The sequence below is a fragment of the Schistocerca serialis genome, chromosome 1 (genome assembly GCF_023864345.2).
Source record: "Schistocerca serialis cubense isolate TAMUIC-IGC-003099 chromosome 1, iqSchSeri2.2, whole genome shotgun sequence".
In the NCBI taxonomy this organism is placed as follows: domain Eukaryota; kingdom Metazoa; phylum Arthropoda; class Insecta; order Orthoptera; family Acrididae; genus Schistocerca; species Schistocerca serialis.
Genome location: NC_064638.1, coordinates 598,493,548 through 598,507,846, shown reverse-complemented (window position 1 = coordinate 598,507,846; position 14,299 = coordinate 598,493,548).

The window sequence follows — 14,299 nt, the reverse complement described above, 5'->3', positions numbered from 1 at the left end:
CCACATTTGCATACCTGTTGAGTATAACACAGCATCCCAATTAAACACCGACCCAATCGAAATCTAAGTGAGTAGTATTTCAGTAATTCGTGCCGATAGAAGCACGCTTGTGTACAGATACTCAGTTGTATTAAAAAAAGACTTTCGTCGTAAGGATGTCGTGGGTAGTTTTATTTCATTTCTTATAATAAAGTGCACAATTTTCGTAAGGCTTCTTTTAGTGTTGTTAAAACAATACTAAATATGAGAGAGAAATTAATTATCAACGATATATGCGAATTCTCTGGTGTTATCTATAACAGTCTGACAGTGCACATTCAGTTTATTGGTTACATGCATGTAGAAAACTTGTTCTGAGTTAAAGCAGTCAAACAAGGTTTAAAGAAGAATAAAATGCCACTGCCAGACGACAGCTAATGTCGAAAATCCTTTTCTGACTATTTTGGCACTATACACTAGCCCCATACATATACAAAAGCTTCGAGATGCATCTGCTGCCTGGCCGTCTATTAAACCTGAAAGGAACAAAATGTTGCAGAAGTTAGCCCTTTTTCCACATGCGGCTATTTTGGGTTGAGAAGTGAAGGGAATTATGTTCAAAGTTCCATTAAATTGATAACTTCAGAAGACAGCAGAATTGTGTTTTAAAAATGTAGCGTCGAATGTAATAGAACTCGTGACGTCTTATCCACAGTACGCGACACTTACCGTTATGCTAGCAGCCGTCATGTAGCAACAGCGTCTCCAGAAGTCAAGAACAGTTCCTCCAGAACTTCTGCATTCCACAGTACTGTGAGATAATGCATATGGCCGGATATAGACTTATGAGAGACAGAGAGTTACAGCTTTTCTTTTGCACTGCACGACGTTTTCAACAAATGGAAAGGAACTCTTCCTACTTAAATTTCTGCATCCTACACTGTTGGCAGTTCTGTGTAGGTGGCAGTTACGTGATTTTATTTCGGTGATTACAAAATAGAGTCGAATGTATGCACTGGGTCGCCGAGGCAGCTAGTTCATGGCGGTTCGGTCAACCAAGTAAATGAATGTACTGAACATGCTGCAAACCACCACAGGGAGCCTGTGTGTCAGAATTCTCATCGAGTATACCGCAACGGTGTCATGATAGAAAAATGAGTCTCACAGAAGAACATTTAGTCGTCTGTTGGATTGATGATAAGTTCGTATGATGGTGGTCTGGGTTCGATCTAGCTTCTGCCGATGATTTTTAATAGGGAAAGACAGATTCTATTCTCTTCTGGCTACGCCAAGTGAAGAAAGTATAATGGCATTGTGGTCTGGAATTCACATTAAACATGATATTCCTTCCCTCCAAGTAGACGTTACACTGAACCACAATAAAGTCAGGAGTGGCGAAATGTGGGAGCTCTATCACCACTAACCTTTCTTATACTTGTTATTTATTTCTAGTGACGAAACAAACGCTATGTAGGGTCACAGGACACTTATTCCACCTTTTATTTGAGCTTCTGTATGTCGATAAAATTGGTTCTGAGCTTGGAATGCAACTCAGGCCGCCCTTAACGCGGAATTTGATCCCTTCGCGATAATACAGCTCGACTACAATTTGTTGTTTGTTCAAAACTGCAGATTCCTCAACATGTCCACATATTGCGCGTGAATGGGTTCGAATCCTGGCCCAGCACTATAGTTTTCATTATGTATTATCAGGCTCTAGCATGAGAACACCTATCTACTGGTGGATAATAATTTTGATCTTTAATACATTTTCATTCGTTGTCAACACTAACGATATCCGACGTTTTCGACTCCCAGTGAGACACAGAACTATGAGATCACTGTAAGTTTAAGGATGTTATTCCGAGCTGCTGGTGGAGAAAACTTCGGTAGCTGACGTCTCTTTGTGTGTAGTCAACAACGATATGTGTGGGGTTCGATTCCCAGTCAGCACTGAACTCTTCGTCATATTATTTCTGGTTCAAACACGCTCACATGTCGCTGCTGGTGTAACAAACCCATATTTAACGTTCATTTTCTCCAGAATATAGCAGCGATAGGTGCCGGGTTGGAGTTGGGGAAGGAAAAAAATTAATATTTCGTCTCGTCTTTTCAGTTGAAACATCTAGCTACTGCCGAGAAAATCCGATATGTCACAGTTGATTATGTTTCGATAACAATCCGATTAGGTTCTGGGTTCGAATCCCTGTCCAACACATAGCTTTACCTCACGGCATTTCAAGTAAGTTACTTTTGAAGAAGCAATATTTAACATCTCTCGTAGTTCGTTAACAGGGACAATAGTTGCTGGGTAGGAATTCGCGTCCGTTAAAAATGTTTACATTATGTAATTTAAAGTTGATATTCGCTAAATGATACTGTCTAAAATCGAGGTATATCACTCTCTGTATGCCTAGTCAGGAATGACTGTTAGTTTCCGTCAGTCACAAAATCTTAGTCTGCATGACCTGGCTTTGAATCCATATTCAGAACGAGACGGTTCGTCGTGACATTTGAAGTTCATATATATCCTCAACTAGCTGCTCGTGAATAACTTAAATTTTTAATGTCATTTTGTGTTAAATTTCAAGTACGGTATGTTACTTTGAAGAGGAAATCTTGAGTACAACGAACTTACTACGTGCATTACCTATCTGACGTAATAATGAGGGTGGTAACATTTCAGGTATGTCATTTATTGCAATAAATGTAAGCTTACAAGCCTTAATGACAGTCTTATCTGTGATAAGGTGTTCCCTGATATTTGTAGTATCGTGGTATTACTTTACATCTTGAGTTATTGCGATACAGAGCAGAGTTTTTAGCGGTGACTTGTTGGAACCATTTTCAGTAGTCAAACGACTGTACCAAGGAGCTATTAGAGGACCTACCAGACAGCTGCGTTATGTGGGTTGCATGCGTATCAAGCAAAATGCAATTCAGGTCGTTCGGATACTTTTGAGCATGACTGTACCTCTTGAATAAAATGTCAATGCACAGTCGGTTCACTGAATTTCATTTTTATCAAACCTACTTACAAAATTAAAGTTTGTCAAATATGCTTAGAAAATATTGCAGAAAGATATCTTTTTTGGCACGCGCGGAGAGAAAGGTCGGGGGGGGGGGGGGGGGGGGGAGGGGGGGGGAAATAGCAGTAGCATTCAGTTTCTGCACAAGACCTCGAACATGATACTTCCAAGAAAACTCCCATCTACCCTCAGTCTGAAATTTAAAGGGTCAACTTCACTGACTCTTTGACCACCTTCGGACAGTAAAATTTCGTTTTTATTTTATTTAATTTTTATTATTATTATTATTTTTTTTCTTTTTTTTTACAGTGAAACATTAATCTGTTCTCTGAAAACGCCATGCTGATGTTAGTTACTACAATATTAGCCACATCAGCCATATTCCAGTCCACGTCTTACATAATAACCCTTATCTCATCAGGAAAGAACAATTTTTGCGTCGTCTGCCATGTTTAGTGGCAAGTAATTGATGTAAATCAAGAAAAATAATGAAACCAGAACAGAACGCTGTAGAACCTGCCCACTTTAGATGATCCGAGTCAGATACAAACCCCATCGTTGTTGGTAGACAGTGGAGGACAACCGTCTGCTATCTACTTTTCAGATATAAAGTAAAATATTGTTGGCATTTTCCCTAATGCCTTAATGTTACAAGTTATGCAACAGTGTTCTACGGTCAAATACAATCAAAGAAAATACTTGCTTTCATCAGTCTGTCAGCTAGCCCTGCTAACACTCCACACACTAAAGAATAAACAGCATTCACTGTGGATGCTCCCTCCTGGTAGCGAAACTGAGAGTCCTGCTGCAGATTATGTGCACTGAGGTGCGCTTTCCCATAAACAGTAATACTGGAAACAGTAATAGTAAAGAAACTGGCTGGTGATTGTCGACATTATCTCCTTCGCTCTTTCTATAAAGTGGTTTAACTGAAGAGTATATCAGGCTGTCAGAAAATAAACCGCAGCTGAGGGAGTCATTGAACAGGAGATTAAGTGCAGAACTAATGTATCGTGCACTGTGCTTCACCGCCCTACATGAATTTTCATCATGCCCATGGGAGTTTCTGCTCTTTAGTGATACGGTAAGAGATTCAGTTTTTCTTTGCTTGTCTCCTGTAGCTGCTGTAGTTGTCTAGGAACACTAGCTTTCAGTAGTCACATGCAATTAGTAATAAAATAATAGAAATAAATTTTTTTTTAACTTGTCGCCTATTGACAAGAAGTGATTATTAAGTATCGTGCAAAACTCTGATTGATTACTAACAGGTTAATTCTCATACAAGAGAGTTGTAAAATGCTGACCACCCGTTTTCTGACTAAATACCTGTTTCACAGCTGATCATATAGCTTTAATTTTATTCTCATTGCTCTCTATTCTCTTGGTGTAATAAACTGTTCTAGTCTGCCTGATAATATTATTCATAATTCTGCAGTATTTTGTGCAATGAAACCCTGATACCGTGCTCTCACTTTCAATATTACGTTGCACCTTCCTCTTAGTCTTACGTGATATTCTTACATTCCGTGTTATAACAATACTAAATGAATAAAAGAAACGAATGAAGTGACCTCCTTCTGTTCATGAGATTTTTATTGAACGTATATTGAATAGAGATTGGAACAGAGAATGTTGCGTGAAATGATTAGAGATTTCAGCACAGAGAAGCCAGACACTGCTTAATAAGAACAAAATGCTGTGCCTAGTGGCCAGTAACTTCAATGGCATGCACGACGTCTCATGTTTCTCCTACTGGGAACGTGTCGGTCATACATCGTCCACGTCCAAAATCAAGAAGGTTGCATGGAGAGGTTACTCTGTTGGGAAGTGATACATGCCAAAACCGTATTTGCCGATTTTTCTGGTGTAATGTGTTAAGGATGCCACATGTAGACCTGTTACTGGTGTAATAGTGTGGGAACAGGCGAAGGCCCGATGCCGAAAGCCAGGCGCGTGCTGACACGTACAAGTTCAGCTCTTACGCCATACCAGCTGCTCTTCAACTGCGACCCAGACACTGGGGCAGCAACTGGCGTTTCGAGAAGTTTCAGCGGCGCTTTACAGGCCATGTACGTGACCTCAGTCGCAACAATACCTGCCTTTCCGTGTTTTAAACGACAGTACTTAACGGTTAGTGCTGGGTGTAATAGCTCTTCCGACAGCATCCCATACGAGTAAGACAATTGCGTCTGTATCTGTGATTACTCATAGTTTAGGTACTTGTGCTATGCACAGCGCTGTTTAAAAAGAATAGCTCGATGTATTCTTAAAGTCGAGCAGCACACATCTGCTTTCATGGCTCGCAGCTAAGTCGCTCAAAATAGTAACCTGCAGCTGTGATCCGACAGTCAAGTAGTCTACGCATCGGCTACAAATGCGAGTTTCTAAAATACAATGAAATATGAAAGAGAAGTTAAGTGAATAATTTAATAACAGGGATTCTATTCTAACGTCTGTAATTGATGCATACGACAGAACATTGTGTTGAATAACGTTTATTCGAGAAAGGGCGTCTCAAATAAACGGGAAGTGGTCCTACGATAATCATTTAAAACACAGATGTAAAATACACTTATTAAATGCAGTAAAGGTACGTTGAGAACGTTTCGAGAGTGGTAGTACACTACTGGCCATTAAAATTGCTACACCACGAAGATGACGTGCTGCAGACGCGAAATTTACCCGACAGGAATAAGATGCTGTGATATGCAAATGATTAGCTTTTCAGAGCATTCACACAACTTTGGCGCCGGTGGCGACACCTACAACGTGCTGACATGAGGAAAGTTTCCAGCCGATTTCTTATACACAAATAGCAGTTGACCGGCGTTGCCTCGTGAAACGTTATTGTGGTGCCTCGTGTAAGGGGGAAAAATGTGTACCATCACGTTTCCGACTTCGATAAAGGTCGGATTGTAGCCTGTCGCCATTGCGGTTTATCGTATCGCGACATTGCTGCTCGCGTTGGTCGAGATCCAATGACTGTTAATAGAATATGGAATCGGTGGGTTCAGGAGGGTAATACGGAACGCCGTGCTGGATCCCAACGGCCTCGTATCACTAGCAGTCGAGATGACAGGCATCTTATCCGCATGGCTGTAAAGGATCGTGCAGCTACGTTTCGATCCCTGAGTCAACAGATGGGGACGTTTGCCATCTGCGCGAACAGTTCGACGACGTTTGCAGCAGCATGGACTATCAGCTCGGAGACCATGGCTGCGGTTACCCTTGACGCTGCATCACACATAGGAGCGCCTGCGATGGTGTACTCAACGACGAACCTGGCTGCACGAATGGCAAAACGCCATTTTTTCGGATGAATCCAGGTTCTGTTTATAGCGTCATGATGGTCGCATCCGTGTTTGGCGACATCTCGGCGAACGCACATTGGAAGCGTGTATTCGTCATCGCCATACTGGCGTATCACCCGGCGTGATGGTATGGTGTGCCATTGGTAACACGTCTCGGTCACCTCTCGTTCGCATTGACGGCACTTGAACAGTGCACGTTACATTTCAGATGTATTACGACCCGTGGCTCTACCCTTCTTTCGATCCCTGCGAAACCCTACATTTCAGCAGGATAATGCACGACCGCATGTTGCAGGTCCTGTACGGGCCTTTCTGGATACAGAAAATGTTCGACTGCTGCCGTGGCCAGTATATTCTCCAGATCTCTCACCAATTGAAAACGTTTGGTGAATGTTGGCCGAGCAACTGGCTCGTCACAATACACCAGTCACTGCTCTTGATGAACTGTGGTATCGCGTTGAAGCTGTATGGGCAGCTGTGCCTGTACACGCCATCCAAGTTGTGTTTGACTCAATGCCCGGGCGTATCAAGGCCGTTACTACGGCCACAGGTGGTTATTCTGGGTACTGATTTCTCAGGATCTATGCACCGAAATTGCGTGAAAATGTAATCACATGTCAGTTCTAGTATAATATATTTGTGCTATGGATACCCGTTTATCATCTGCATTTCTTCTTGGTGTAGCAATTTTAATGGCCAGTAGTGTAGAAACCCCAAACTAAATAGTGATCAAACATACCCGAAAACGAAGTCCTTTTCCTAACCACAATACACTAAATATTCACCAGCTCAAAACAGTTGTGAGTTCGTCATGACTGTTCACATATTAACACACTGTGAGTTAACGAGCATGTAGCTCTCATTCAAATATGTGGCCAAAAGAGTCAGCATTCAGAAATCGTGAAACGAACCCTGTCGTCCAGGACAGTGTACCACAAAGATCGCAGATCCGCCATGAAATGGGGAAAGTCACAGGCGTCTATTATGCTGAATGAGGCCTAAGAACTGTAGCGTGCGAGTGAGACACACGAGAACCCACATCATAGGGAAACCCCGTAGAAGCCGTTTGTGGCCAGGGAGACGTAGCAGTGTTAAATGACGGACCTAAGATCGGCCATCAAGTGAAACATTCATGAGAACTATTTAATTCTGTAGTAATTCAGGGAATGAAACCACAGTAATTTTAATCTACCATCCTTCATAAATTTTCAGGGTGATCACAATAAAACTTGAGTATTGATCATATATATAATAGTTTAGGATTTACTGTTAAAGTGAAATAAACAAGTTTTGTAACAAAGTCCTAATTGCCAAAATCTGAACACTTTGGTCGATCTTAACGATAGACATTTCATATAGAAGCGCATCATTAAAATAAGAAACGTTGTAAATATCAACTTGGTAACTTTATTTTTTTAAAAGATATAGTAAATTTAAATTATCAGTATTTTCAGTTAAGCATCAGATCTTTTCCTCCACAGAAATCATATTGAACGATGACTGTATGACACCTTATTGAATCACTAGGTAATAGAATATTTGTTGTAAAGTTTAGTTCATAATAGTTACTTTTGATCTTTATTTATTTATCAGAAAGTACATTGGTGCAAAGCTACTAGCTGCGGCATTAAAAGCTAAGAAGGAAATTGTATTGGTTTTATGTAAACGAATTTAAGGTTTATTATGTAATGGATTCCCCCCCCCCTCCCCCCCCTCCCCCCCCCCCTCCCCGCCCCATGAACCACGGACCTTGTCGTTGGTGGGGAGGCTTGCGTGCCTCAGCGATACAGATAGCCGTACCGTAGGTGCAACCGCAACCACAACGGAGGGGTATCTGTTGAGAGGCCAGACAAACGTGTGGTTCCGGAGGAGGGCAGCAGCCTTTTCAGTAGTTGTAGGGGCAACAGTCTGGATGATTGACTGATCAGGCATTGTAACACTAACCAAAACGGCTTTACTGTGCTGGTACTGCGAACGGCTGAAAGCAAGGGGAAACTACAGCCGTAATTTTTCCCGAGGGCATGCAGCTTTACTGTATGGTTAAATGATGATGGCGTCCTCTTGGGTAAAATATTCCGGAGGTAAAATAGTCCCCCATTCGGATTTCCGGGCGGGGACTACTCAGGAGAACGTCGTTATCAGCAGAAAGAAAACTGGCGTTCTACAGATCGGAGCGTGGAATGTCAGATCCCTTAATCGGGCAGGTAGGTTAGAAAATTTAAAAAGTGAAATGGATAGGTTAAAGTTAGATATAGTGGGAATTAGAGTGCGGGTAAGCTACTACAAACAGCATAGTGAATGTACTATTGTGGCCAAGATAGACACGAAGCCCACGCCTACTACAGTAGTACAAGTTTATATGCCAACTAGCTCTGCAGATGATGAAGAAATTGATGAAATGTATGATGAGATAAAAGAAATTATTCAGGTAGTGAAGGGAGACGAATATTTAATAGCCATGGGTGACTGGAATTCGAGAGTAGGAAAAGGGAGAGAAGGAAACATAGTAGGTGAATATGGATTGGGGGTAAGAAATGAAAGAGGAAGCCGTCTGGTAGAATTTTGCACAGAGCATAACATAATCATAGCTAACACTTGGTTCAAGAATCATGAAAGAAGGTTGTATGCATGGAAGAAGCCTGGAGATACTAGAAGGCTTCAGATAGATTATACAACGGTAAGACAGAGATTTAGGAACTAGGTTTTAAATTGTAAGACATTTCCAGGGGCAGATGTGGACTCTGACCATAATCTATTTGTTATGAACTGTAGATTAAAACTGAAGAAACTGCAAAAAGGTGGGAATTTAAGGAGATGGGACCTGCATAAACTGAAAGAACCAGAGGTTGTACAGAGTTTCAGGGAGAGCATAAGGGAACAATTGATAGGAATGGCGGAAAGAAATACAGTAGAAGAAGAATGGGTAGCTTCGAGGGATGAAATAGTGAAGGCAGCAGAGGATCAAGTAGGTAAAAAACAAGGGCTACTAGAAACCCTTGGGTAACAGAAGAAATATTGAATTTAATTGATGAAAGGAGAAAATATAAAAAGGCAGTAAGTGAAGCAGGCAAAAAGGAATACAAACGTCTCAAAAATGAGATCGACAGGAAGTGCAAAATGGCTAAGCAGGGATGGCTAGAGGACAAATGTAAGGATGTAGAGGCTTATCTCACTAGGGGTGAGACAGATACTGCCTACAGGAAAATTAAAGAGACCTTTGGAGAAAAGAGAACCACTTGCATGAATATCAAAAGCTCAGATGGAAACCCAGTTCTAAGCAAAGAAGGGAAAGCAGAAAGGTAGAGGGAGTATATAGAGGGCCTATACAAGGGCAATGTACTTGAGGAAAATATTATGGAAATGGAAGAGGATGTAGATGAAGATGAAAAGGGAGACACGATACTGCGTGAAGAGTTTCACAGAGCACTGAAAGACCTGAGTCGAAACAAGGCCCCGGTAGTAGACAACATTCCATTAGAACTACTGACGGCCTTGGGAGAGCCAGTCCTGACAAAACTCTACCATCTGGTGAGCAAGATGTATGAGACAGGCGAAATACCCTTAGACTTCAAGAAGAATATAATAATTCCAATCCCAAAGAAAGCAGGTGTTGACAGATGTGAAAATTACCGAACTATTAGTTTAATAAGTCACAGCTGCAAAACGTTAACGTGAATTCTTTATAGACGAATGGAAAAACTGGTAGAAGTCGACCTCGGGGAAGATCAGTTTGGATTCCGTAGAAATGTTGGAACACGTCAGGCAATACTGACCTTAGGCCTTATCTTAGAAGAAAGATTAGGGAAAGGCAAACCTACGTTTCTAGCATTTGTAGACTTAGAGAAAGCTTTTGACAATGTTGACTGGAATACTGTCTTTCAAATTCTAAAGGTGGCAGGCGTAAAATACAGAGAGCGAAAGGCTATTTACAATTTGTACAGAAACTAGATGGCAGTTAGGGGCATGAAAGGGATACAGTGGTTGGGAAGGGAGTGAGACAGGGTTGTAGCCTGTCCCCGATGTTATTCAATCTGTATATTGAGCAAGCAGTAAAGGAAACAAAAGAAAATTCGGAAATGGTATTAAAATCCATGGAGAAGAAATAAAAACTTTGAGGTTCGCCGATGACATTGTATTTCTGTCAGAGACAGCAAAGGATTTGGAAGAGCAATTGAACGGAATGGACAGTATCTTGAAAGGAGGATATAAGATGAACATCAACAACAAAAAACGAGGATCATGGAATGTAGTCGAATTAAGTCGGGTGATGCTGAGGGAATTAGATTAGGAAATGAGACGCGTAAAGTAGTAAATGAGTTTTGCCATTTGGGGAGCAAAATAACTGATGATGGTCGAAGTAGAGAGGATATAAAATGTAGACTGGCAATGGCAAGGAAAGCGTTTCTGAAGAAGAGGAATTTGTTAACATCGAGTATAGATTTAAGGTCAGGAAGTCGTTTCTGAAAGTATTTGTATGGAGTGTAGCCGTTTATGGAAGTGAAACATTGACGATAAATAGTTTGGACAGGAAGAGAATAGAAGCTTTCGAAATGTGGTGCTACAGAAGAATGCTGAAAATTAGATGGGTAGATCACGTAACTAATGAGAAGGTATTGAATAGAATAGGGGAGAAGAGGAGTTTGTGGCACAACTTGACGAAAAGAAGGGATCGGTTGGTAGGACATGTTCTGAGGCATCAAGGGATCACCAATTTAGCATTGGAGGGCAGCGTGGAGGGTAAAAATCGTATAAGGAGACCAAGAGATGAATACATTAAGCAGATTCAGAAGGATGTAGGTTGCAGTAGGTACTGGGAGAAGAAGAAGCTTGCAGAGGATACAGTAGCATGGAGAGCTGCATCAAACCTGTCCCAGGACTGAAGACCATAACAAAAACATGTAATGGATGTTATTGTTACTTTGTTTAGAACGTGAAAGTGGCCAAGCTTTAATTATTTAAATGTGTTGAAATGTTAAATAATCTAGAGTGGCCTGTAACCAATCAGATGGACGGCTTCGCAGAAGGGAACTGCACTAGTCAGTTGAGCGACGATGGTCGGCACGCGGGAGTCGCGGCCGGAGACGGGCAGGGGGACAGTTCTGGTTTCGACACCGAAGGTTACAGTGCTGGTGGAGATGCGAAAGTGGACGCTCGGTCTTTAGGTAGCTAGGAAGTGAAACGACTTAGATACGAGGGCGGTTCAATAAGTAATGCAACACATTTTTTTTCTGAAACAGGGGTTGTTTTATTCAGCATTGAAATACACCAGGTTATTCCCCAATCTTTTAGCTACACAACGCTATTTTTCAACGTAATCTCCATTCAATGCTACGGCCTTACGCCACCTTGAAATGAGGGCCTGTATGCCTGCACGGTACCATTCCACTGGTCGATGTCGGAGCCAACGTCGTACTGCATCAATAACTTCTTCATCATCCGCGTAGTGCCTCCCACGGATTGCGTCCTTCATTGAGCCAAACATATGGAAATCCGACGGTGCGAGATCGGGGCTGTAGAGTGCATGAGGAAGAACAGTCCACTGAAGTTTTGTGAGCTCCTCTCGGGTGCGAAGACTTGTGTGAAGTCTTGCGTTGTCATGAAGAAGGAGAAGTTCGTTCAGATTTTTGTGCCTACGAACACGCTGAAGTCGTTTCTTCAATTTCTGAAGAGTAGCACAATACACTTCAGAGTTGATAGTTTGACCATGGGGAAGGACATCGAACAGAATAACCCCTTCAGCGTCCCAGAAGACTGTAACCATGACTTTACCGGCTGAGGGTATGGCTTTAAACTTTTTCTTGGTAGGGGAGTGGGTGTGGCGCCACTCCATTGATTGCCGTTTTGTTTCAGGTTCGAAGTGATGAACCGATGTTTCATCGCCTGTAACAATCTTTGACAAGAAATTGTCACCCTCAGCCACATGACGAGCAAGCAATTCCGCACAGATAGTTCTCCTTTGCTCTTTATGGTGTTCGGTTAGACAACGAGGGACCCAGCGGGAACAAACCTTTGAATATCCCAACTGGTGAACAATTGTGACAGCACTACCAACAGAGATGTCAAGTTGAGCACTGAGTTGTTTGATGGTGATCCGTCGATCATCTCGAACGAGTGTGTTCGCACGCTCCGCCATTGCAGGAGTCACAGCTGTGCACGGCCGGCCCACACGCGGGAGATCAGACAGTCTTGCTTGACCTTGCAGCGATGATGACACACGCTTTGCCCAACGACTCACCGTGCTTTTGTCCACTGCCAGATCACCGTAGACATTCTGCAAGCGCCTATGAATATCTGAGATGCCCTGGTTTTCCGCCAAAAGAAACTCGATCACTGCCCGTTGTTTGCAACGCACATCCGTTACAGACGCCATTTTAACAGCTCCGTACAGCGCTGCCACCTGTCGGAAGTCAATGAAACTATACGAGACGAAGCGGGAATGTTTGAAAATATTCCACAAGAAATTTCTGGTTTTTTCAACCAAAATTGGCCGAGAAAAAAAAAGTGTTGCATTACTTATTGAACTGCCCTCGTAATTTCGCGTTGTGTGGTGTCGCGGGACTTACTCTCTGAGCGGTGAGCAGCCGCGTGCCTCGTGTGAACTCTAACTTTTCGCGTAGTAACGAGGTAGCGTATTGTATTTATAATTCGCGATGAGACTGCGAATGATCGAAGTGTGTCAAATGGATATGGGCTCGAGTGTAATAGTAATTCTAAATACGACCACTTTCACTATTAGATTGCTTTCTGAATAGACATTATTCGAACCAAATCTCAACTGTGTGGCCTACATCATTTATGGATCGTTAATTTAGTTCCCGATGTTATTGTTACTATTATTATATGTTATATTAACTTTGTTTCATACAATTTCGCAAACTTGCCATCAGCCAGACAGTTTAACCGAAAGGTCACAAGCGTCTAATTTATGGCGTGTAATGCGACACGTGCGATTCAACCCCTAGATGAATAAGAGCCAAGACATTTCAACGGACAGGAACCACATGTGAGCCCGAACATCTTTGGGATGTTAACTCGCAACACGCAATATAAAGAACAGTAACTCATACTCTATTTGTTGTCAGTTCCGTAAATCAAGCGGAAAAAGTTAAGAGTCCTACTCTGGAACACATCCAGATCTCTCATAAGTTACACTGACCAGCCAAAACATTATAACCATTGCCCACCGAGAAGTTGGATGCCGTCTGGTGGCGTTGTGAGCACCTGACATGGTAACAGATGTACGTAATCGGAGCAGACATGGACGGGGTGTCGCCCTAACCAAGATATGGGCTACAAATGGGTAAATCAATTGAGATAAGCGACTTTGACAAAGGGCAGATTATTGTTACGCAGAGCCTGTGAACAAGTATTTAAAATATAGCGAAGCTGGCCGAATGTTCACGTGCTACTGTTGTGAGCGTCTACGGAAAGAGAAAGGACAACTGTGAAACTACCACTAGCCGCCAAATGTTTAAACTTCCACGACTCTTCACAGAACGTGGGGCTCGGAGGGTTCTCTGTTCTGTAAGCTAAGGATAGATGGTGATCTGTGGCATCTCTGCCAAAAGAGCACAATGCTGATGCACGTACAAGTGTTTCAGATCACACTGTTCATCGTGCATTATTGAACATGGAGCTTCGCAGAATAAGACATGTTGACATGTTGACCCAACGACATCGCCAATTATAATTGCAGTGGGCAAGGGACCATTCGATTGTCGATCAAGGGAAACGTGTCGGCTCTTAGGATGAATCACATTTTTGCTACACTCGCTCGATGTTCGTCTTCACAAACGCAGTCATCGAGGTGAATGATGGCTTGAAACGGGCAGCACACCATGGAAGCAGGCTGCTGAAAATAGTATTATGCTATGAGAGACATTCTCCAGCGCTTGAATGCGTCCTGTGTTACTAATCGAAGACACGCTGACAGCTGCGAACGCATGCATCCGTTCATGCTTGATGTCTTCCCCGACGGCG